The 26,710-nt window shown below is 41.5% G+C and overlaps 1 protein-coding gene across 3 annotated transcripts in view; it reads right to left on the reverse strand.

The window, feature by feature from the left end:
• Nucleotides 1–26,710, reverse strand: part of BABAM2 (BRISC and BRCA1 A complex member 2) — a 407,463-nt gene that overhangs the window by 87,306 nt on the left and 293,447 nt on the right. The window lies entirely within an intron of this gene.

Genomic DNA, 26,710 nt, shown 5'->3' on the forward strand with positions numbered 1-26,710 from the left:
CAAGGTCTGCCCACCAACCGCTTGGATGAACGAGGATGGGAAAATGGGCTTCACTTTATGGTTACCTTTCTTTATTTTAATCTGTTCTGTTAAATCAGAATGTTCACATTACCCATGACTACATGATAGGACGAATTAGCACACCCTGAATGGTGTGGATTGTAAATGCCCTATTTAATGCCAATGGGCTGGACCTATGATGGAGACACATGTTTTCATATTCTCCATTCTGTGCTGGGCAAGGAGGAGTCAGTCATTCCTTAAACCTGTACACTGAGCTGAACTGAATTCCTGCAGCTGGGCTGCCGGGGACAGCTTCCTCACATTTAGTGTGAGGCTGGTGGACTAGGACCAGGGCTGCAGACTCCAGGCTGGACCCGGCCCAGGCAGCTGATACAAACAAGCTCAGAGAACTGCAGAGTTTCTGCACAGTGGGGAGGGCTCTCCACTGCTCGACTCCGGCTGACCTCTGCCTCCACCCTGCGCAAACACAAGCCTGGTCTCAGTGGACCCTTATTTTTCACGTGAAGCCAGAAAGCCAGATGATTTAATGTCTCAAGTTTTAAATGGTGGCAGCTAACCAAATATCTTCTGAAACACTGTGCTGCCCGGTCCCGTGTCTCTGGGCCAATATGGGTAGGAAGACAGCAACTGTTCCAAGTCAACACTGACATTCAATCCATCTAAACAAGAAGGTGCAGTCAAAAATCATCGATCCAAGCACTAAGACACAATGCTGATCCAGAAACAGTTTCCAGGACTTTTGTGGAGATTCCTTTTCAGTCTAAATTAACCAGCATATGATTATTTAAAGAAACTGTTCAGAATCTCACAGTATACATTGCGTATCCCATTCTTATTCTCGATTTCATCTTCTTTTCTACTCTAACTTTTCTTTGGTCCTGATTTGTTTTTCCTATTTGAGTTTTAGTTTAATGTATAGGTTTTTTTTACTGTAAAACCACCTCTTAAACTACCTCTGTAACATGATGGGTATAAAAAGACCCCTAATATCCATTAATGCTATGATTATTCATTAACCAAATCCCCACAGTTACAAGGCCGTAAATGGAAGTAAAGTGCTTCACAAGAACAATCTAGAGGATCATTCCTAAACAGTTTAGAGCAGACAGACTTAGCCTAGGGTTTGCAATACAGGACACAATATATATCACTACTGAAAGGGTCCCAGACCCAGCCTGTCTCCCTACTGACCACAGATTTCTGAAATTAATTTTTCCAGTAGAAATGATTTTATATTTATTTATGGAATGAAAAAGCGCCAGCACATGAATAAAATCCAGGGTGATGTGAGGAAGTCAACATGTGGTGGAAATATTTGCTGTTGACTTTTTCTATTCAGATGAGACCTAAAAAGCACATCTCTGACAACTGAAAAAATTATGAGACAGCATTTGACTAAGTATGACATTAATGAATCATCTACAGTCTGCAACTGCACAGAATCAGCAAGAACATCACTTCCGTTTGCTACTCTCAGAGTAGATACTGGATGAGATTGAGCCTAAACTCCAAAGGAGGCTAGGAAAATTCCTATGACTTCTTGTGAACTGGAGGAAGGGTTTCTGTCCTCTCCTTTGTATGCAAAAATATACAGAGGGCACACTTCCAACCAGAAGGTTCTAATGACTCCATTAGGATAGAAACTGATTAAGAAGAAAATTCTATAGTACAAGAGAAATAAATCCAATATTTATATGCTGTCCATACTGGGTGGGGGCGGGGATATCTGTATAACATAGAACATATCAAGATCCAGGCTTCTCATAGCTTACTTAGAGGAACAATCTTTAGCATAATAAAATTCCAAAAAATAAAATAATTTGGACAGTTTCCTGGAATTGATTATAATGGGCTTTGAACTGTATACAATATTACAGTATAAGTTCTTAATCATTCATTAAATTGAATTAAAAAAGATGAAAATAGTCTGTAGGGAATCCTCTAAACTTGAGACTTTCTCCTCTTCTGAAATATTGTCATTAAACAAAAAATTACCTATAATGATGAAAAGAAGCAGAGATGTGGAGAAATCCAAAGGCTGGCAGCTCGGCCACCAGGTCCATCTCTGCACTCTGCTTCTGTGATTATCAGGAGCTAAAACACTTGTTGCTAGGTACTTTCTCATGACCTAATTGAATCCTCCTCACAATTAAGTGAGGTGAGAATTATCACTCAAATTTTACAGGAGAAGGAATGGTGGCAGGAGCAGAAGAAATTTCCTTGGGTTCATACAACGAGGAAATGGTGGAGCCAAGATCTGAACTTGGGGTGGCCTACTGCCAAAGTCCATGCTGTTACTGCTGAATTATGAGCCTCCCTGATTGCAGGGGGATTCTCCTCCAGAAGGGGCTATGAGGATGGGAAGAAACAGGGGGTCCGGCTACCAGCAAGCTGGGTCAGGACTGCAGTGATGCCACAGGGCTTCCAGAAGCACTCACACTGAAGCAGGCCCTGGGATATACAGCTCATCTCTTCTTACTGTGCTCCACACGGCAGCAGGGCAAGCGTTCCTCTCCATTTTGTTCCTTCTCAGCCTCTCCTACTCCAACCTTCACACAAGCACAGCCACTGGACCTCTGACGTGAGGGGCCAATGCCTCTGTCACATCGACTTGTGAATGCCTGAGTTGGTGTTGCGGGGTGAGCCTCAATGTGTGCAGTGCTTCAGATCTATGAAGGATTGCTTTCAATGAGAGTTTATTTTTTTTTTTTTAATTTTTTTTTATTATTATTTATTTATGATAGTCACAGAGAGAGAGAGAGAGGCAGAGACACAGGCAGAGGGAGAAGCAGGCTCCATGCACCGGGAGCCCGATGTGGGATTCGATCCCGGGTCTCCAGGATCGCGCCCTGGGCCAAAGGCAGGCGCCGAACCGCTGCGCCACCCAGGGATCCCCGAGAGTTTATTTTTAAAAGGACACCTACTGCCCCCTTTAACTCAGAAGGTCCTTGGCTAGTGAAGGTACTGAACCTGACTGCCAGCGTCACATACTGATAAGCGCTGCTGATTCACGTATAAATATCCGCCTCGTGGGTAAATATTTAACAGGCCTGTTATAGCCTGAATGTTGCCCTGATCATGCTAAATAAATAAAGTCAAGTGTCATGAAATAAAAAAGCTATTATGTTTTTAAAGGGTGTAGGATGGAGGTCCAGCCTGGTGATCTCTAATTATTTAATATTGATGAATCAAAATCTATTGGGTGGAGCAGGCATAACAGAAAGCTCAGCATCCTGCAGAGATTGCAGGGCTCCCTGGGTGCTTCCCAGGAATGCAGGGCTGGCTGCAGAGAGGACGGGCTGGACTGAGTGGCTCCTGGCAGGGTAGGGTGCAGAATAGCCGGGGGGCGGGGGGCGGGGTGGTGGTTGGAGGGGCCAGGAAGGGAGAGCAGGGGTGGAAGGGACCACTGCTGTCCATTCCTCTGATCTCCAGACTGGGGAGGGGAGCAAGCAGAGTAAAAAGTGAAAGTCAACTAGAATGGTGGCTGTGTCTTGGGCTGAAATTGGAAGGACAAAGGGGCGCAGGGGTTGTTTCAATGAGAAAGTACCTTCTGTCTCTTCATGGACTGAAATGAGAAATTAGCTGCTAATTCTTAGACCTGAAACCAAATCTGTGGATATAAATTAGAAGGATGAGGCCAGAGGCTGAGAAGCCTTTCCAACAATGGAGTTAAATATCCCAAAAGGTAGCCAGAAAAATACTTCCAGGTCTGTCTAACTGGGTCTAAAAGTCAAATATAAAAATTGTCTGTGTTCACTGTATTGATGCAATTGTTTTCCATGCAGATATAGCTAATAGAGAGCCCTTTGGGAACCTGGCCCTCTCTGCAAATTCAGAGCACTTCTAATATTGAAGACTTGGCTACGGTGCAACAACACAAAGGAAGTATTTTTGAGCATTTTGACATGGAAAAATGCAGGGAGTCAGCTTGTCTGAAGCCCTCACTTGGGACAATGGGGTTTGATTTTAACCCATTATGGAACGGTGACTCCCTCCTCTCTTTGGGGGTTTTACCTTACGGGTCAAATAAAATGAACAAAGCATGACTTGGTGCTGGGGAAAACCAGAAGGGCCAGTGATCTTCAGTTATAATTCCTGCTTCCGCCAAGTCTGTTCTGTTTGGTTCTACTCAATTTTCTCATCAGTGCAGTGGTATAACACTACTCTCAAAAAGACCCATCTCCTTCAAGAGATAAACAGAATTACAGTAATATTAAGATAGAACCAAGCACTCTAAGAGAGACTTTAAAACGTCTCCTGCTTGAGTACACCATGATCAAAGATTATGTCTAGGACCCGTCAGAGATACCTGGATCAGCATTATCATCTTGCTGTGCCTCTGAATAGGGTTCTGAGGGACAGGAAGATGACCTGGTTGCCTCTTCCACAGTATGATGCAGGGGGGTGTTGGGGGGTAAAGCACTGTCATGGGGAACCCTCCAGGACGGTGGATGGATGGATGGACACAAATTACCAGGGGGCCCCAGGTTAAGAGACATCCTAAGGGAATCAATTCAACTCATCTCAACTCAATTCAACAAACACTAACTATATGCCTAACTCTGTTAAGGACTTTAGCTTCCCATTCTGGATCTGTGACTAGGGCACCACTGCTAATTCCCTTCAAGGTAGAGGAATGCCAGGGCCCTCAAGAATCTGGGGCACTCTATAATGTCAGAGTATGCTTCCTGGTGGCCTGCCAGGAGAGCCATTACAGCAAAACACGAGTCAATGTTATTTATTGAGCATCTGCTTTTGCCAGGCACTCTACTATGCATTTCATTACCTCTCCATCTCCTAACAACCTGGCCAAGTAGATCTAATTTGCCCAGTTTACAGAAGCAGAAACTGAGGTCCTAAGGATCTAAGTATCTTTCTGAGGTCACCCAGCAGGTAAGCTGCAGAGATGGACTCAAAACCCAGTTGTCTTGGTTCCAGAGTCTACATCCTTTTTCATCAGAAATTCTTTCACAGAAAGACAGTGTGAAAAACTGAAAACTCTAACTTCCCTATGTCCTGAAACAGTGGTATAAGTGGCTGAAATTATCCTCCAAAAATTATATTTTAAAACTCATCACTGTGTCATCTCATTTGTTCTTATCTTAAAATATCATATGTCACAACAAGTTAACTTGTAGGAGAAAGAAAAAAAGTCCTATATAGCTTCTGAAAACCCAGAAGTGCACAGATGGTAGATAAAGGAGAGACTCTGGTTGGTCCGTTTCCCTCAATTGGATTTTCTTTGTGTTAGTAAAGAATTTTCTAGAGCTGCTATTAGCCGTCATCTCGTTTTATAGATTCAACTTTGAGCCATCTCAAGAGTCTTTTGATACCTCAGTTAGATAAAACCAGGGTCTAATTCTAAATTGAAAAGTCTCAATGAGTGTAACAGGAGAAAAAAAAAAGAGATCACAGTGACAAGTTTACAGGAAGAAAATCTGGGGAGTCAAACTGGATGAGGGGTTCACTAAGAACGGATGGAGGCCTGGCCATACTGCATTTATGACTAACCCAGTATTTCCATTAAACATGCTTCTTTGCAGTATATATCAGGTCCTTATTAGAATACTCTATCCCATTTCTTGTTTCCCATTTTTAGAGGGACATACGAAAATGGAACTGAGACAATGATAAATATGATTAGACACCGGGAAAATGTTTCTCTGGAGCAAAATCTGAAAAGAAGCTCAAATTGTTAAGTGAAATTACTTAGCAAGTTATGGAATTATTATAGAGTGACTACTATATGGACAATTTGAATCAGCTGCTCCCTACTTAGGCACAGTAAACATGAAGAGTTTAAAATGTAACAGATTTTGTTGGTACCGTGAATGAATTTTCCACAAGATGGAAGAGGAGTAATAGCTCCCTTTAAAAAGCACTAGGTATCAGGCACTATGCTGTGTGCCCTCCTGCGTAACATCATCTCTGCTTCACACCAGCCTGCGACAGAGGGGTTAGCCCATTTTCCAGATGCTGGAGCTTAGAGAAGCTATAGAAGTTCTCCAAGGTTATGGAGGTGGCAAATGGCAGAGAGGCATCTAAATCCAGGTGTCTCTGACCTAAACCTACCATGCCTCAGGTCTTCAGGTACCACTTTTGTCATTTCTGACACAAAAATCCATCTGAGGGCCTGACACCTGGTTCCACATGTCGGGTTCCTCTGGCTACTTGTGGCTTGGGGTAGTTCAGGCTGATCCACTGAAGCCGTTTCCAGGAACACTTATTAAACTGATTTAGGTACCTGAACTGAAGCAATAAAGGCCTTTTTCATTCTAGGCAAAGGAACCCCAGGAGACCCCGAAGAACTCTGAGGGCCAGAGGACCTGACGGGCCGGGCCATTTCCAGCAGATAGGAGGTGGTGTGCAAGCAAAGAAACCTGACATTTAAAAAAAATACAAAAAATGGGAATATTGTAATTGCAAACAGAATATGTCTCACGACATGAATGCTAACCAAGTTTTTGTTCAGAAATGTGTTTTTTAAGTTTGTTAACATTTTTAAAAAGCCTTCCAGGGACAGTAATCTTAACAGATGTCCACCATCAGGATTCCGTCAGCATGTGGAAAAGCATTTAAAGTAAATCCCCCAAAACAACAATGGACTTAGCAGATGTTCTATTAAGGTTTGGTATGAACTACTTACAATGATGCCTGGCTGCGCGCAAGACAAGAATAGATCAAGTGAGAGAAAAGCTTCTCCCCTCTTGTTGCATTTTGATCCTGGGCTTGTTATCTGCAGTTGACTCCACCACAGTTTCTTTAAGAGATGGAACTATTTTCAAACACCAGGCATCGGGGCTGAGTACATTTACTATGAGTTTGTTAGCAATTTACAGCTCTGGGGCCCCAGGGAATGGCTTTACTGTGCTGCTAGTATATGGGTTTAGGTTACTTTTCCTGTGAAGTACTTTTATAACATATTTACTGGAATAAAAATCAATACATACATATATCAAATCGTCACATTGTCTGCTTTGAATATCTTACAACTTTTCAGTTATACTTCAGTACAGCTAATAAAAATTCAATGCATACTTCAATGCATATCATAGTTATCCTCAGCTAAATCCACAAGCATTTTTATAACTCCCACCTTCTTGCACACTGGTTTTAATGATGCTCAAAGGAAGATGCAGAGAATGAGGGAAAAAAATGCCTCTGCCTGACTGGGGCAGAGAAGGGTATCCACCTGATTCCTGTTTCACTATTCTTTACTAGAGCCTCAGGCACACAAAGAGCATTAGGCAACTTCATGCACACATTACCAGTCTCTGTGCTCTAAGAACTAATCTGTAGGAAGCTGCAGTTAGGCTTGCATACACAAAAACAAAGATACCAGAAGATGAGATTAGCCAGAGTGCCAGGACATACACTTTACAATTTGTTTCCAAAGTGCTCTTCTCTCTCTCTCTCTCTCTTTTGGTTTACAACAGCCTTACAAAGTAGGTAGCAAGTCTTATTACACCCATTGCAGAGATGGGAAGACTGAGGCTTAAGATGGATGACTGGCCCAAGGTCCTACAGCTTGGAAACAGTGAAACTCATCTTGTAATCCTTTCTCTGCACTAGTAGTTGTCAGGACTGTGTGAGAATACTCTGGGGAGCCTGTTAAAAACTCAAGATACCCAGGCACCACTCCAGAGAAACTGATTTATTAGGTTCAGCGGGTCTGAGATGGGACCTTGGTATGTGCATTTTAAGAGGTTCCCTATGGATGCAGAGCAGGTTGGCCTCACACCACTGCTCTGTACCTCACTTTGGGGTGTACAACTGGGGCTGGGAATGGGGAAGGGTGTGGTAAGAGCAAATTTGCCTCCCATCCCTGGGGCATTACGTCACTGACAATTTGAAAGGCATTATGGACAAGATGAAGAAAACAAAGGACCTTAAGGTCTAATGTGGGAATATAAAATACTTATGGAAATAAATAGAAAAAAGGTGATTACCACTGAGATTATTCATGGGCAAAAGGCAGCCTAGTTACATGTGGGTAATCAGAAGACAAGGCGAAGGAACAGTCTAATCAAGACTGGGGACTGAAGTAAGAAGGCCACGGATTCTACTCAACAAGGCAAGGCCCTGGATCAAAGGCTAGGGACTCTGCAGACAGCAGACCATGGGTCCTGGACCACAGAGAGCAGCTTCTGCACCTGTGAGAAAAGCGTATTTCACGCTTCAGGCTGCCCAGGATGGCTGCTGGTGAAAGGGCATCTGCCTGGAGAGGGAGTAAGAAGATGCAGTGGTAGATCCTGATGCATGCCAGTGGTGACCTGAGCAGGAAAGAAAATTTGAGGTCAGAGAAGAAATTCTGTTTAGTCACAGAATGAGAGGTATCCTGGAGAGAAGGAGACATCTGCAACTGGAGACTGATCTCAGCCAGTCTCGATGCTTCACATACCTCTCTTGCACTGACAACTTTCATATTTATATGCTAGCTCGGACCTTCCCTTAACTTGGACCCACAGAGCCGACTGCCTACTCACTGCCTCTATCTGGATGTCTAAAGCGCACTTCCAACTTGACCTACTCACAAGCAAGGCCCACTTGTAAAACCTCCTGCTCCTGGCCTCATCCCACTGCAGCCAACGGCAGCTCCAGCTTACTGGCTCCTCCTCAGTCATTCTTGCCTCTTCTCTCTCACATTCCACATTCAATCAGCCCTGTCTCCTGTAACTCCTCATCTGGATTCCTTGCTCCCTAGAGAGTCCAGGGCTGCCCCCATGGCAATGCTTCCACCTCAGTCAACTGGCTCAGTCCTTCTGCTCTTTTCCCAGCCTGAACAAGCTATTTATAACAATTCACCTCCATCACAGGTATCTCTTCATTTTTGTTTTGCCTTTTTTATGGCATATTTGTCCCAAAGACACTCTACATAGGGGATTTGTTTATTGTCTCCCCTCAGTACTCTTGACTAGCATGGGGACCTCTGACTGTTTTGGTCACTGCTGTAACACGAGAAACAAGAATAATGCCAAATTCATAGTAGGCGCTCAATTAAGAATTTGTGGTCTTAAAGTCAAATGAATGTAGGGAAAGAGATAGGAGTCAAATTTCCAAAACAGACATTAGAAGTCAATAAATACATCTTTTCTGAAACAGTCGTTGTGAAAGGGCCTCAGACAGGGGTCAGCAAACTTCGTCAGTAAAGGGCCAGGCAGTAAATGGCGTTGGCTCTGTGGCCACAATGTCTCTGTCGCAACCCCTCAGCTCTGACGCTGCGGCATGAAAGCAGCCACGGACGATACGTAAACAGGTGACACATCGTGTTCTAATGAAATTATTTATAGATGCTGCAATGTAGATTCTACAAATCACAAAATATTATTCTTTAAGTGTTTTTCTAGCCATCTAAGAAACGTAAAACATCACTCTTAGCTCATGAGACAAAGTGGCTGTAGTTTTGCTGACTCTTGATCTAGGATCAGAGGATCATTTGACAATTCTAGGGATGCTGGGAATAGGGATCTATCCAGGAAGAAATATAGGTTAAAAGCCCTGGATTGGGTTGGCAAAAATGAAAAGCAGTCGCTCAGGCCAAACCTCTTAAAAACCTCTTAAAAACTGTATTTGCCCAGCAGGGCAACCACAAGCATCAGTCCCTCTCCGGCAAGGGTGAGGTGAGCATTAGGCACCTCGTGGACTGTGGGAGTTCTCATAATGATACTGGATTGGAACTGTGCAAGAGAGCTATTTATATAATCTCAAATGAAGCTTGAGGCATATTCTGGTGCTTTCTACTTTTTTGCTAGGTGAAAAAGCTGCCTACAAAAGCCTTCCTCCCACCCAAAATACTAGCTGTTAGTTGGTGACTGATCCTCAGAAATATTAAGATGAATCATATATGCTCTTTTCACAGTGCAAAAAGAGATAATTTTAAAACTCAGAAAATGTCACTTTGGGTAGTCACAAACCATACAATTAGAAAAGCTGCCCAGCCTGAAAATTGTAAATAAATAAAATCCTGCTCTTGCATGGAAACATTTTTCCTCATTTAGATTCTGATGCTTGTCTTAGGACTTGCCTCCAAGATGGGCTGGTGTTAAAACGTGTTCAGTCTCATAATCTGATGATGGAAAGCAGCTTTGTTCTCCACCCCTCTCCCTGGGGCCTTCCCTGGCTAACCCTGCTGTTCCTCGTAACCCACGGCACTAAGCTCTGACTTTCTCAAACTGCTGCTCTGCTCTTCTTACCTATCTGCAGCTTGTGGCCTGCCTGCCTCCTGCTCTGGGTTGGCCTGAAAGGCGCCGGCTGACAGTGGTCTCGGTCTGGACCCAAGCACAGGGAAAGGAATCCCGCGTTCCTTTTTTCCTTCCTGCTTGGAGAAACAGGTATTTTTGTCTTTGATCCCTAAGCTCTGTTTTCTTTCTCTTGTTACTAAACAGTTCACTCCCTATCTCCTCCTGACCCCTCCCTTGCCCTTTCTTGCAACTTCATCATTTTTCCACACTGCACCGTTTGGCACAGGAGAAGGAGGGAACCACATCAAATAAAGGAATGCAACCACAAAAGCTGCCTTGAGAAGCAAGGCCCTAGATTTTTTTTTTTTTCTTCAATTTACCGTTTTTGGACTTGTTCTCCCATAATCAAATCCTCCCTATCGTGTTAACAATGTGGTGGTGTGTCAATACATTGGAATTTTGCTTCAATCAGCAACCCAGAGCTTAATAGGAAAATGAAGCAACAAAATGCTGGTCTTACTGTTAACCTTAGGCCAGGCCTGTACTTAGGATGGGGATGTTGGCTTCTTGCTGGTATGTGGGCCAAACCTTCAACGTTTTGTGAGAAGCTCAGGGTTGTAAGCAGAAGCCTCAGGCAAGTGTCCTGGGCATTACTCAGGCATCCTCTGCCATCACAAGAGGGACAATCATTCCAAGCACAATGAATGGAGTATGAGACACCCCAAATTTTAGTAAGCCAGGGAAAGGTTAGACTGAAGTCACTTGCAGAAATTTAAAAGATGTAATCTAATCGGGGGAGGTAAGTGAGAAATGGACTGGGTAAATAAAATGGACGATAACTTAGCCATAAAAAGTAACAAAATATTCAATCTAAATAAATAAATAAATGACCTGTTCAGCTTAGTGGCAGTTGTTCCTAGGTCTGGCTCTGTGACACTCATGATATCTACAGTTATCACAAAAGGGCTTGTGTAAAGTTAAAGTGTGGTTTTGCTGTTGTTCGAAATTAAAACATGTGTCCAACAACACAAAAACCATTTAGGGACAACAATAAGGTGCCAGAATTCCGAAACTTTTGGAAGTCACTATTTCATTTCCTTGGGGTATATGTGTTAGAGCTAAAGTTTAACAACAGCTGGCTAATAATATTGGTCATAAAGGAAAATACCATTTAGAGATTGAATACTTTTGACATAGTGGTTTTATCTTTTGTGACTCAGTTGGTAAACTACATCAACCATAACACAAAGAAGGTAAGTATTCTTGTTGTGATTTTGGTTTGATTCTCCACCTTTATCTGTCCCAGCACACCCACGTAATGGGTATCCCTCTGGTGATGCTCTTGGGGAGAACGGAAGGGGTAGGAGAAACATTTCTTCACCCATCCCCATTCCAGGGTAGCATACTAGAATCTCAGAGTCAAGAAATGTGTGATTTGAAACAAAACAAAACACCTTGTATTGTAGTTGGTTCTAATATGGACTGATAGTATAGATTTTTCAACTGCCCCCAACCTAACATGAGAATCTCTGTCTCAAACATAGAGAAGGAAAAGTCTTGTATCCTAAGGAGCCGAAGACCTTCACAGCTAACAGGTAAAACCGCTGGCCTTGCAATTTGGCAGCAGTCAGCCTGGCCCCAGCTCCACCCTGAAGAGCCAAATTGCCCATGTCATTTCAGATGCCCATCAATCTTCTCATCCGCTTTCCAGCTCCTCCTCCCCATCACAACACCACGGCTACCCAGTATGTCCAAGAGTATGATAAAGTTAAGACAGTGGACAATGAAGAGAAGTGGGAACTGCGGGCAGGTGCTTGCTTAGAAGCACCCCCACCCCCTCTGTTCTGCATGCTGCTGCTGCAGCTGAGGTGCCTGGTCCTGCTGCCAGCTACTGCCCCAGGAAATGTCCACAAATGTGCGGACAGGATGTCACCAGTCTACCAAAGAAGGACACAGACGGTGGATGGGAGTACTGCTACCCCCCAAAGAATCTCCTCCTGCTATCCCAGGCAGTGTGCTCCAAAGTCACCTGAAATGCAGAGGGAGCCATTTTCTGGGGCACAGTGGGGAGAGAGAGCTGAGGAAAAGATGATGAGAAAGGACATCTGGGAATCTGCAGAGATGAGGACTGAGGAGGCTCTGAGCACAGTCACAATTCTAACAGAAATAACACGCATTTGGTAGATGCCTGTCACTTAAAAAACATTTTATCTTACTAAACAAATTGTTTACTTACTAATGGATAAAGTGGGAGTTCAGTTCTGTTAATATCCATCTGTGCAGAACTGGGAGCCTGTTTCTGAATATCACCATTTATTTACCTGTGTCTCTTACTTAAAAAGAAATCCATTGGTTTAACACTATTTTTATAAATTCTCTAAAATAGATGTTTCAAAATAGCCATGACAATAAGCAAGGGCCTGCACATGCCCAGGCAGAGACTGCAGGGCAGGCCTGAGGAGAAGCCAGAGGAGGCCCAAGAGGCACGCGCCAGTGTGGGTCCCAGCAGCTTGGGGGGAGTCTGGGCTTGTGGGGAGCTTGACTGCCCCACAAGGCAGAATGTGTTTGCTTCCTTTAACCCACTGGCACAGATGCAACAGAAGGAGAGAGACTTAGGATGGGGACGGGTTCTGGTAAATGCAGACAAGGATGATACCAATTTCACTGGGCCAAGTATAATTGGGTTTGGCCTAACAACTTGTGTGAAACTCACTTTCTTGATTGCTTCAGAATTTTGATTTTCTTAGGCTTTCCAAACTAAAACACTCAAAACTTAGTAACAGAGCAATATTAACAGCAGAGAGGGAAATGCAAATATGACTTACTTCACAAGTTGTATGGCTGAACCACAGCCACTCAAGCTTGACTCTGTCTCAGGATTGCATCGGGGCATCAATGGGTCTGAAGTAATTTCACCCCGACCTAGAGGTTAGGAGGACATGCTAAGTGGACCTCTTGGTGTGAGGGTGCACGTCCAGACACTCTTAACTCTCAGGAGTCCTGGTACTCTCCCACACTAACAATCCCACAGAGTCCTGTGGATATGAACAGTCTTCAAACAGAAGGGCAGGGAGAGGTCCCTAACTTCGAGGCCACCAGGCAAATCCTGAGCATCAAAGTCTGCAGGGCTCAGCAGGTCACGGCAGAGCCTCCAACCACTAAGAGGAGGCGCCCCAGGCTCACATCAGCATCCCTTTTTCCCCAACAGACAGAGAACGCTTCTCAGTATGAGCTGTGGCCAACTGAGGACAACTCAGTTTTGTGGGTGCTTTCTCATTTTGCTAGGAACTAATGGGGCTCAGCATCACTTCTGAGCAGGGGGAGCTGTCAAGTTCACTCACATCACATCCTCAAACTCAAGCTGCAGCCATGCTCATCACCTGAGCAGCATACACTCCAAATGTCCTCTAGACTCACACATCGATCAGACATATTTGGAGACGGAAGCCTCCTCAGAAGGGTGAGGACTGAGCTCAGAGAGAATGCATGACAAGTTCACACGGGTAGAACTAAATCTCAAATGTAAACGAGTTTCAACATGAAACATCCGCCCATCAAGTTGCTGAATACATTAAAGTGAACCTTCCAGTGGACTCACCACGTAGCCACTAGGGAAGAATGACAGTGACCTACAGGTCATGGTTCAGAAAAATGACCATGACTGTTAAAGTAAAAAGCAAGTTGCAGAATAGTATGTATCACACCATTTCTATGGCTACATTAAAACAACAACAAAAACCCAAAATGAGCTAAAAGGAACAGGATTGTGAAAATACTATACCTATAGTTTATTTTCCAGTAAGTCACATTTCCCCTCTGCCTCTTCATTGAGATGGAAGGCCTGAGGCTCACTGTCCCGAGGCATAGGGTGGTCCCTCACAGGTCAGAGGTGCCTCCAACACGATCTGAATTCTACTACTATTTAGAACAGTAATGACAGTTATCACATACTGAGCACTTTCCATGAGTCAGGCATTGTACTGAAAGTCTTCATTTGTTAGGTTTATTTACTCCTTACAAGTGCCCTCTAAGGTTGACATGTTTTGCAGATACACAGTAAGGTTAAGCAATTGACTCCATTAACTCATCCATGAATGATAGACACTGGGTTGAATCCAGCCATTCAATTCCTGAAGCCACGTATTTCACCACTGCTCTATACTCTGCCTTATACCACAGACCATCTGGCTGTGGAGGCTTTAGTGATCACTTAGGTTTCCTGGTATCGTTTTCTTATATGCATAGGGAAGATGGGACCAACTAACTCTCAAATCTTTTTTGGTTCTATCATTATCCCCTGGTCTAATGCAGCAGTGTAGACAGGAAGGTAGCTTTTTGGATTCAGAAACCTAGGAGCCTGTCTTACTTAAAAAAGCTTTATTCTGGGTGCCTGGGTGGTGCAATTAACTGTTTGCCTTCAGCTCAGGTCATGATTCTGGGGTCCTGGGATTGAACCCCACCTCCGGCTCCTTGTTCAGTGGGGAGCCTCCTTCTCCCTCTCTCTCTGCCAATCCACCCCCCGCCCGGCTTGTCCGGCTTGTACTCACTCTCTCTTTCTGTTAAATAAAAAAATAATATCTTCTTTTTAAAAAAAAAAGAAAAAAATAAAGAAAGCTTTAGAAATCCTATAACAACTGAGAGATACAATCTTAGTATAGAAACTTTCTTGGCACAAAATTAAGAAAGAGTGAAAGCACATGATTAAGAAGCAGGAGTGTTAGATGCTGAGAAAAAGGAGATGCTACACTCAGGAAATGGAGCCATGCCTGTCCACGATATTAGGATCTCTCTCACCAGCCTTGCATGCATGGAAGTTCCTGCAGCTAACAGTACCACAGTTTAATTTTGCCAGAGAGACACTTGGACATTAAGCCCTACATGCTTGCTTGGCTCCTTTGCAGCCTGCCTAACCCTTCAGGCCCTATTGTTGAGGCCCTGTTAATACTATATATTCTTCCCAGCCTCTACTTTTGACTATTAGCCTGTTACTTTTACTAAATATGAAACAATCTCTCACTGAATAGTTTCTTTGCTTATAATCCTCTGCCTGATGTTTTCTCTGATTAAATAGAAGCAAACTCTTAGCATAAGCCTGGAACAAGGGTAGGCATTTGCAATAGGCAGAATAATGGCTCCCAAAAGATGTCCAAGCCCCAGTCTTCAGAACCTGTGAATATGTTACCTTACATGGCAAAACAGACTTTACAGAAAGTTGAGGACTTTGACATAATTATCCTGGATTACCTGGGTGGGCTCCATCTAATCATATGAGTCCTTAAAAGTAGAAGCAGAAAACAGAAGAGTAAGTAAGAGATGTCACCACAGGAGACCCAGAAAACAGTGCAAAGGGGGACCTGTTGCTGGCTTTGAAGATAGAGGAAGATGGCCATAAGCCAAGGGATGCAGGCAGCCTCCAGAAGCCGGGAAAGGCCCTCAGCTGACCTCCAGCAAGGACATGGACCTCAGTTCTCTGAGTGTAGGCCGCTGGATTTTTCCAACAACCTGAGGGAACTAGCGAACAGATTCTCCACTAGAGCCTCCAGAAAGGAATACAGCTCCCCACCTTCATTAGGCTGAGTGAAACCCATACTGGACTTCTAACCTATAGAACTGTAAGATAATAAATCTCTGTTGTTTTAAGCTGCTACATTTGTGGTTATCTGATATAGCAGCAATACAAATCTAATACAGCACTCAAAATATAATTTCTTTTTGGACATGAGGTTACCTTTCTTTATGCAACAAAATAATGATAGAAATGGCGTATGTCCCATTAAATAGAACAGAATCAGTATATCTTTCTGACATAAGTAGATAAATGGGTAAATAAATAAATTAAGAAAGCTCTTCTTTAAGATAGAAAGCCAACTGATAAATTTAGAAGGAAAAATGAAGCTAGAAAATCATCAATGGATGTTAAAAGTAGTGGATCAAAGTCTGGTGGGAATATTTACATGGTCTCAACATATTGCCCCATAAATTTCTTATTAGTTACAAAGAGAAAATTAGTAACATTAAAGAAATCTTGTGGACGCCACCTTAGTGGAGTGATCGAAGTTAACATCACCAAACCTGCAGCAAACTGGCCTCATGTGCCTCCTGGTATAATGCACTCAGGACACACAACGTGTATATGTGCTGCTGCCAAAAACTCATAACCTGAATTTAATCATGAGGAAGCATCAAATGAACCCAAAATGAGGAACAAAATAATTGGCCTGTACTCTTCAAGACTGTCAAGGTCAAGAAAGATAAAGATTGAAAAACTGTTCCAGACTAAAGAAAAATAAAGAGGCATGACAACTAAAGTCAATGTGCGATCCTGGCTTGTATCCTGGACCAGGGTAAAAAATAGCCAACAGAGATATTATTGGAACAATTGACAAAATTAGAATACAGATTGTGGATCACATAATAGTACTGTGTCAATGATACATTTCCTGATTTGATAACTGCACTGTAGCTGGAAGAGAAGGCCCATGATCTTAGGAAATACTTTCTGAAGCAGGTAGGGTAAAGTGCACCATGTACCCAACTTCCTCTTAATTGGCTGAGTTAAAAAATAACCGTAATATATAAATATACATTTATATAATGACAAGGAAAATGTGGCAAAATGTAAATAATTGGTAAAACCAGGTAAAAGCTATAAGGGAGTTCATCGTTCTTATAACTTCTTTCTCCAGTTTTAAGTATCAACATAGATAGTTACCCCAAAACCCCTATAAATTATCCTTTAAATTGTTATGCTCATATTTGATCTGCTGTTATATGACATGCAAAGACAATTTTAGGGAAAGAAAATATGAGTTCAATGAGTTCAATTTTCTCTAATGGAACACAATATAAAAGTGGCTAGGTGATTTTTCAATTAATGTTAATACACTATATAATACCGTGTATACAGTAGGCAAGCAATGAGTACCTGTGGATTTATTGAACTTTTAGTTTTAGAAAGAAAGTCAGTATCCTAAATAAAAGCATGGAGATATATAACATGATACAAAATAAAAACTTAACAAAAATTAGCCTAAAGTGTGAATGAGCCAGAAAAATGAGGCGATTAAGGGCCCCGTTCTGGAATCACATTGGCCATGAGGATTTTGCATCCAATTTGGCCACTGAGAATAATGACCTTGGAACAAGTTGTTTAAAACCTCCCTAAGCCTCAGTTTGCTCATCTATGAAATGGGGATCATAACAAAGCTCACAGGGCTACTGTGAAAAGTGAATTAAAGAATCATGTGAGGTATTTAGCAAATGGCTCACACATAGTTTTAAAGGCTACTTCTTACTACCATTGAGTTCCAATTTTTAGGTACAATAATTGTTTGACAAGAAAGAGAATCAACATTCAAACCAAACTAAAAAATACATTCATTTAGTGGGCATACATTCATTTAGTAGTCATCTACTGTCGAATGTTTGAAAAGTCCCACTTCTAATTTATTTAAAAGACCAACTTGCTCTGGAGGAAAGTGTAGCTAAGGGGCTCTTTTTTTTTTTTTTTTTTTTAATTTCTATTTATCTATGATAGTCATACAGAGAGAGAGAGGGGCAGAGGCAGAGGGAGAAGCAGGCTCCATGCACCGGGAACCCGACGTGGGATTCGATCCGGGGTCTCCAGGATCGCGCCCTGGGCCAAAGGCAGGTGCCAAACCGCTGCGCCACCCAGGGATCCCCTAAGGGGCTCTTTTTAAACTTTCTAGGTCACTAAGCCAACAGGCTCCTTCTTCTTCCTACCTGCCACCCCTGCCCCAAGATTCTATAACTTTAGACATATCTCTTCAAATAGAGAATTGCTTCTGCATGGTAGACTTTTGTTTTTTTCTACTTTGGACCCACTATTTATTTTCCTGAATGTAGGATGACTTCTGTATCTCGAGCCCACCTGAACATTCTGAATTGCACGTGTCCAGCCTCCTCCATGCTTACTCTCCCAGTGGTATCTCCACTACAGTTCAGCGGGCCACTCAGAGATGCTCTCATTGATTATCTTAATGATTATCAACTTCCACACGGCACTTATGAATACAGGTAATTCCTCACACATAAAATGCCTTCTGGTCATTATTCCTGCCCAACCACGTCCATCATCCATAACACTTGAGTGCCAGTCCACAAAGCCTTTCTTTTCTTTCTTTTTCCTTTTTAATCACTTTATTATTTATATATTTTTTTCAGTACCACATTCATTTGGGGGGGGCTTCTTAGAGAATTGTACAATAAGCAAGCAATTTGCTGTTAATCTATTAAAAATAGAGAAGGATAGTTGAAAAAAAATGATGCTATTTCACTTGCTGAGCATCAAAGACAATCTGGAGCCTTTCTTGACTACCATGATGTTCAATCACTCTCCTCTTCATTCACTCAACAAATATTAATAGATGTTGCAGGGAACAAGACAAATACCACTTGCCCTCATAGAGTTTCTACTAAGAGACATTCAATATAAGACACAAACAATGCAATAATAAAATAATAACAAAATAAGTAAAAAGAATAGAAAGCACTAAGAAGAAATCAAAATATAATGTCAAAGAGCATGACTGGGTCTGTGGGAAGGTAGTGGGAGGCAAAATAATAGCAATCAGGAAAAACCTTTCTGAGGACATAAATTTAAATAAACCCGAATGATGAAGTAGAGCCAAATAAGTAAACATTTGGCGGAAAGGAGTCTTGGTGGTAGAGGGAAGAGCATGTGCAAAAGCCCAAAGGTGGCAATGAGCCTGGAAGGCTTGCAGTTCAGGAAGAGGTCTATGTGGCCAAAACAGAGAGCACCAGCGGCGAGTAGGAGTAGAAGGGCCAAATGCACTGGCAAGGGCTAGAGTATGAAGGTGATCGTAAGGTGTCTGGATTTAATTCTATCTCCATGAGAGTTTTATACTGTTTCTTTCTTCTTATGTAGATGTTTCATGGGCTTATATAAGCTCTCCACACAATGGGTGCTTAATAAATGCTTGTTAGGGGCATAAATTAGGAAAGAAGCTAGGAGGGAAACGGAGCCAATATTCTAAGATCTTGGATGATGGTTTCTATCACCCACATGTACATGTGCTCCATCAACCTCAACTTCAGGTCAATAGGTCTGTTATACTGCAGGGAAAACAGAGTTGTCATGGCAACTCTAATTAGATGGTTTTTCTTTCCAAGGAGGATGAACCAAATACTGCACTTACAGGCTGGTTTGGTTCTCTAAAATATCTGAAAGGACTGCAATCCTCTACAAGTTGGAACATTTAGTACAGGGAGTGTCCCATTTACCAACAAAGTGGGTTCCCAAAGTTGACTTGTTTGTGAAGCCAGGGGATGCATTTTCCTTTAGAAATATTGTTGTAAAGGTTATACTCATAGGCCAATCCACTAAAGCTCTTAAACATTCAGAGAGTAGCAGAAATACTGTAAACTTGCAATGAGAAAATAATAGAAATGAATTCTTTTGAAATGTAGCAATTAAACAAAAATTAAATTGAAGCTTTTAATTTATCTTAATGTCCTTATCTGAGGAAAAGAAGGTTTAATTAGAAGAAAATGAAGAGGCAAGTGGAAAATTTAGTGCAGATTCTATTAAGGAATTCTGGGCACCATCAAGGCTTTTAGAGGTTAATGTCACTAATTTTTTGATTATTATTACTTTGGATTCAGGTGTCTCTCAGAGAGCTTAGTCATAATCATGGTCATTAGGGACAGAGAAATAAGAGAACAAGCCATGAAGAGGGGCTGCCCTGAGGTTTGCAGGCTATCCTGAGATTCTTTAAGGGAACAAAAGAGATTAAAGAGAAAGATGGCCCAAAACATAATTAGGGGAACTATGAAAAACTGAAAAAGTAAAATGAGGTAGAATGAGAGTTGACAAGAGTAGAAACTGGTTCACCTAGGACAGCTTGATTGCTACCAAAAACCAGGGAAGTGAGGAGGAGAGAGGAAAAAGGGGAGAGTGAGAAAGACAGGACAGGTGCAAAGGGGCAGGTGTGAGAAGCTAAGGAATGACTGGTCTTGGATGGGTGGAATAGAAGGGAGTTCTCATTCATTTATTCTAACACATGGGATGTTTGAAAATCAAATCTTCTAAGATTGAATTGGCACTTCATATAACTGTCTCAACTAAAATGCTCAACACAATGCTTTGAATGTGAGAGACTGCAATGAATTATTGTTAAATATATGTATACTGAAACAACTATGACTGCAGCAGCTGACACTATTAAATGCCTATTATGAGTTGAGCATTTTATATGTGTTATCTTGTTTAATCTTCACAACAACATGAGATAGTTATTAGCCCCATTTTACAGAAAAGGAAGCTGAGGCTTAGACAAGTGGTCTGCCTAAGGTCACACATAGTAAATGATGAAGGTCACATTAGAACAAAGTTGGATTCCAAAGTGCATACTCTTATTATCCTCTGCTCTACACCTGCCTCAATAAATATCACAGCAATGCAAAGAAAGGAAAGAATTTCAAAGTCCGGATTTTCAACAAGTATCTGATCAATTCCTCTTGATATTCATCAATGCAGAATTAACAATAACATAAATTCATATCCCAGACTGCTTTCTCTGGAATCTTCCTCTTTAGATTACGTTATTCAACTACTGGCAATATGGGGCCTGCAATGAGTGTTTGGGGAAGATTTCAATTGCCAAACCAAATAAGCATTTCAATAGATGCAGAAAAAAACACTTGACCAATTTCAACAAGCATTCGTGAAAAAAACTCTCAGCAAACTTAGGAATAAAGGAGAAATTCCTCAACTTGATAAAGAAAATCTAGAAAAATTCCACAGCAAAAATCATACTTAATAGTGAAGACCGAATACTTATCCATCTAGGATCAGGAACAAGGCAAGAATGTTGCCTCTTAACACCCTTATTCAACAGTACTGGAAGTTCTAGGCAATGCAATAAGGCAAACAAATAAAATAACCGGCAACATACCAGAAATGAAAAATAAAACTGTCCTTATCTGCAGACGTCATGATTGTCTATGTAGAAAATTCCAAATAATCTACAAAAAGCCAGTAGAATATACAAATTTACAAGATTATAGGATACAAGATCACCACACAAAAATTAATATTACTATATACCAACAGTGAACATATCCAAACCAAAATTAAAAGCACAGTATCATTTATAATCACTCCCATAAAATAAATACCTACCTACCTTCCTAAGTATAATAGAGAAACAAAGATATAGCATAAACAAATTCTTTTGCAGTGATGTAAGAGCCCTGGCTCATGACTGTGATAGTGGTTACATGAAACTATGTAAAACAAAATTACATAGAGCTACACACATACATGCATAAAATACACAAATGAATGCAGGTTAAAAAGATGCTGAAGAGAAGACAGATGGATGCAGTACATAACAAAAGTTGTTAAATATGAAGGGTAACTATCTGGAGTCCATTATGCTATGTTTTTTGGTTTTGTGTATGCTTGAGAACTATGTGTGTATATATATATTTTTCCTTTTTCTTTTTTCTTTAAAAGAAGGCTCTAGGCCCAACATGGAGCCCAATGCAGGGCTTGAACTCACGACTCTGAGATCAAGACCTGACCTGAAATCAAGAGTCAAATGTTTAACCAAAACCTAACTCAACATAAAGACAACAGTTTCCAAAACCAAACTGATTACTCTCCTTTTTGATGACCAACAGGAAATTCAAGAGACATGAAAACGAATTTCTGTGGTATTCTCTGAAGGTTTTGGCTACTATTTGCTCAGGAGATGCTAATTCATTTTATTATTGATCCAAGAAAAGTATCGTGGCAACCTTGGAGCTCCAAGTTATATAGACTGCATTCTGAAAATAGATTTGAAATATTTGAATTGTCTTGTACCACTGTCCTACATTTGTATAAGAAATTGAGATTTAACACTGAGGTGAAATCACTTTATATCTTTGTTCCAAAATTTATGTTCAGTATTCTGCTTACATGTTTAAAATGTTTTGTTTAGAAGAAATATAATTATTTCAAGAAATGTGCTCTGAGGAAGTTTTTTTTTTTTTTCTTTTTGGAGATTCATTTCAAAGGGACTGGTCAAAATTATTTAATGACTAAGCTTTGCTACTGTACTTTAGTTTCATGGAACACCTAATCCAGGAACTTCAATTGACACTATTAGGAAGAGGGAGGCTTACTTGTCTTGCTTTTCCTTTCTCTTGCATTCTTTCTCTCTCTCTCCCTCCCTCTTTCTCTCTCTCTCTCTCTCTCTCTCTCAGAAAAACAAAATAATTCCTTTTTTCATTGAAAAAAAAAAAGTCACCATAGTATACATGCTTTTGGCATCTTTCTTTTTTTTTTGAGCTATAAAGGTGAAATACTGTCTTCCTGCTACCACCTTTGCCACCTGACAAACTCCATGGCTTGCTTTAATATCTGGCTCAACCATCATCATACCTTTGTAAAACCTCTATGCCCTTTCAGGAAGTTACTAGCACTCTCTTCTATTCTTCCAGTGTACTTTGTTCATAACTCAAACACAGCACTTTCCACAGTAGAGTGTAACTTACTATTTCATATGCCGTTCTCCCTCCCTAGACTGTGGAGCAGCTCAAGGGTGGAAACACATCTTTCTTATTAATCTTTGTAGCTACAGGACTTGGCTCCATTCCAGGCACGTAATAGGTAGTGAATACCTTATAAATTAATAATGGAAAGGAAAGCCGGAAGAACCAGAGAAGAAAGGCTTTCCCCTACCCTAGCTCCCCCTGCAGGCTTTTCTTTTTTAAGAGACTTCAGCTTTAAGGAAATGGAATGACATTATGGGAAGCTACAGAGCCAATGAACCATAGATAAGCCTAGAGATTTCTACATTTAAAGAAGGAAGTACAGGGGATCCCTGGGTGGCTCAGCAGTTTAGCGCCTGCCTTTGGCTCAGGGCATGATCCTGGAGTCCTGGGATCGAGTCCCACATCAGGCTCCCTGCATGGAGCCTGCTTCTCCCTCTCTCTCTCTTTCTCTTTCTGTGTCTCTCATGAATAAATAAATAAAATCTTAAAAAAAAAAAAAAAAAGAAGGAAGTACAAGGAAAAAATGGTGACACCATGGAAATGAAACCACAGGGTTAACAATTAGAACAGTTAAAGGTATGTGAATAACGCACTTAATTATACCAAGACTTCCTGCTTTCTTTTGGATTTCTCTGTATTATTTACTTTAATACAGCAATATTTCCTCTTAGAATTCAAGATATAATTATTTTATGAAATAATTTTATTTCTATAAAGAAAAGTCATATTAGAATCTTTAAGTAAACTATGTCTCAATCCCTAGAATTGGATTATGTAGCATGATCAAAAAAAAAAAAAAAAATCACTACTTTCTAACGGCAGGAAACCCTAACTGTGGGCCAAATAACTAAAAAAAACCACACAGTCCTCAGTAGTGGCCCTGAGGAACAAAGAACCCACAGTGGCTAGACAAATATCTGACACATTGCTGTTCAGTGAACGTATGCTGAATGAATGAATGAGTAATGTGACAACAATAACAATACAATTAGAGCACATACATCATCTTCTACTCATCTGGCAGGCCTTCCCTTCTCTCTCGTTCGGCAATGCTTATAATTCAGTGTCTAGAAATTTAAAATTTTTTACTTTTCCTTATCAAGATAATCCTTTTCCCTCAGGCCACACCCTTTACAAGGAATCTGAGGATCAGGCTAAAGTCCAAAGTTTCTGTTATTGGCAGAGTCCCCACCCCCAATTTGTGGGAAGCCAATCTTAGCAGATTGCTAATAGTAATCAGAACCTTCTCCACCCAAGGTAGCTCCTACAGAAAACACCACTGCCTTCGAGATAAACAAAGTAACCATCACCCTAACTCCACCTCCTGAGGAAGAATCAGGAGAGACAAGCTGATTTCCTGTTATGGTGCCCACTTTGGACCAGAAAAGGCTCTCTGAGCTGTGGGAATGGGGTGTGACAGCAACTGTAACCAACTCTCCTGGCTTTGAGTGTCAAAACTTATTACTGCAAAGAATTTACTAAGGACTCTCATATATAATTTAGCCTCACTGTATATTTCAGGAAACTGAGACCAGACACATTAAAAGTTACTTTCCTGAGAACACAGTCAATGAAAGCAGTTATGACTAGAATCATCTAGAATCATGTTTCTGGTTTCCTAGCAAAGAAAGGGTACCAGGAAACAAAGAAAAATAAGGAGTGAAACCTATAATCAGTTCATCATGAAAGGATGTATCTAATATGTGTGTTTGGGGGTGCTATCCCATCATCCCACTGGTGGGCTCCAGAGGCCCTGCTCACCCAGATAGGTCTGCTGAATCCCATGCAAGTACTGAGAGGATAAAACTGTAAGACAGATATAACTGCTTGGGAACTTCAAAAAATGATCTGAAGAATAGAAGATGAGGGTAAGCACTGAAGCAGGTATGCAAGGGGTAAAAAAGGCCAAAGAAATTGAAATTGAAGGAAAGGTATAATAAAAGAAGTATTTGTCTAGAAGGCCATGCTTCGAGGGCCGCTTCTAAATAGTAGGTACTGAGTAAGTAAACAGAGGTCCGCCAGGCTGGATTCTGATTCTAAGTTATACAAACTGGGGTTGGAAAGGGAGTATTTCTACTAACCTAAAAAATGTCCAAGGTCTCAAAACCATTGTCATATAGTACTTCTAAACCAAACTCAACAAGTTAGCTTTTATTTTTTTTATTTTTTTTTAATAGTAACACCCCAGTTGGGAAATGTTCCATAAATGTAGTGTCCCACTACAGACACCTCATCTTGAGTTGCGCTCCCTGAATCTGTCCTGATTATGTCCAGGCTCTCCTGGATTACCACTAACCCCAGGGAGCAGCATCTGCAGCGAGGCACCTGCCCACAAGTGTCTTCCTCCTGCAGCTCAGTAAAGTCTGTTGCCGCTGAGTGATCCTGTTCTCATAAATCTGTGTGCACAGTCTTTAACACCTTCCCCTCTCGCTTATAATTTGTGATGAACTGTCTCAGGAAAAAGGTATTCTCTCCCTTTGTTCCATTGGTGAAGCAAAGAAACAAAACAAAACAGAAATATAAACAGTAGTAGCAGAGACCAGGGAGCTAAATCACAGAGGAGAAGCCTACCAGTCATAGGTAGTGAACTAGATATATATATTCATGGTATGGAAAAGGAAGTGAAAATAGATCCGATGAACAGTCAGCCTATCCCACCAAACTTAAGCTCTTTTGGGAGTGTCCAGAAACCATCAGAATTTTCACAATTTTGGGGGGCAGCCCTGGTGGCTCAGCGGTTTAGCGCCACCTTTAGCCCGGGGTGTGATCCTGGAGACCCGGGATCGAGTCCCATGTCAGGCTCCCTGCATGGAGCCTGCTTCTCCCTCTGCCTGTGTCTCTGCCTCTCTCTCAATCTCTCTCTCTCTCTCTCTCTCTCTGTCTCATGAATAAATAAAATCTTTAAAAAAAAAGAATTTTCACAATTTTTATCTACTTTTACAGTGTCCTCTAATTTAACCTATTCTCCTCGCTCAAATGCCAGCATTCAAGATGGCTGTGTGTACAAACCATGTGAAACATTTGCTGAGCACCTACTATGGCAGAGTACTACTCGTTTGTTGCTTAAAAATCTGTTGTTGTTTTATTTGATTTCTAACAGTGTAGCAGTTTCGTTGTCTGAGTTATTTCTTCATCCTCAAGTATTCAGGGGAGGTCTGATAGTGGGGAAGCCCTCAGATTTGGAGTCAACCCCCATTCTGCCACTTAGGGAGCTAGTTATCAGGACCTGTCCCACAGGGACACTACGAAGATGTCAGATGATCACACATGGACAGCACTGAATACTGTGCCCAGCATACAACAAGCTCTCAAGGAATGTCAGACGCTATTTGTTTCTTCTCCTCCTTCAAGCTAGTAGTAGTAATACCAGTAGTGGGGGTAGCTGTTGTAATAGCAGTAAACAGTGGCAAAATCACACCAGGTTAGTAGTTAGGTAGGACTGGAGTCAAATCCTAGCACTGCTGCCTATTCCAGGCTTCTCAGGCACATAAGGAATCTTATGCAGATTATAAAAAGATGTACCCCCTGTCCTTTGAAGATGAATGACAAACAGATGCCCCTTCCTCTAAGGAGGGATGTGCCCAAGGGCACTAGCCTGGCAGGAAGAGCAGATGGGCAAGAAGAGAACTGTTGAGGTTTCAGGCCCTACTCACCATCTTATCACCATCAGCAGCAGCATCACCATCACCACCATCACCATCAAGAACCCAGAAGAAAAATGGAGACTCAGAAGAGACATCAACAATTCTGGTTACTCTAGATCCTTCTTTCTAATATTCCTAAATTCATCTGTCTAAGTGAGTCTTGGTCCACCACTCCAATCAGGTCATCCTTCTAGGAAATTCTTCGATCTCTACTTCCAGCTAAATTACATATAAATTACTCAGGCTGGAACTCAAGGTTCTCAAAGGCTCCTATCTAACTCGGAGCTGCATTTCCTCTATTGCCACCTGGAAACTTTGCAAATACTTCTTTCCTAC

This window comes from Vulpes lagopus, chromosome 5 (genome assembly GCF_018345385.1).
Source record: "Vulpes lagopus strain Blue_001 chromosome 5, ASM1834538v1, whole genome shotgun sequence".
Classification (NCBI taxonomy): Eukaryota; Metazoa; Chordata; class Mammalia; order Carnivora; family Canidae; genus Vulpes; species Vulpes lagopus.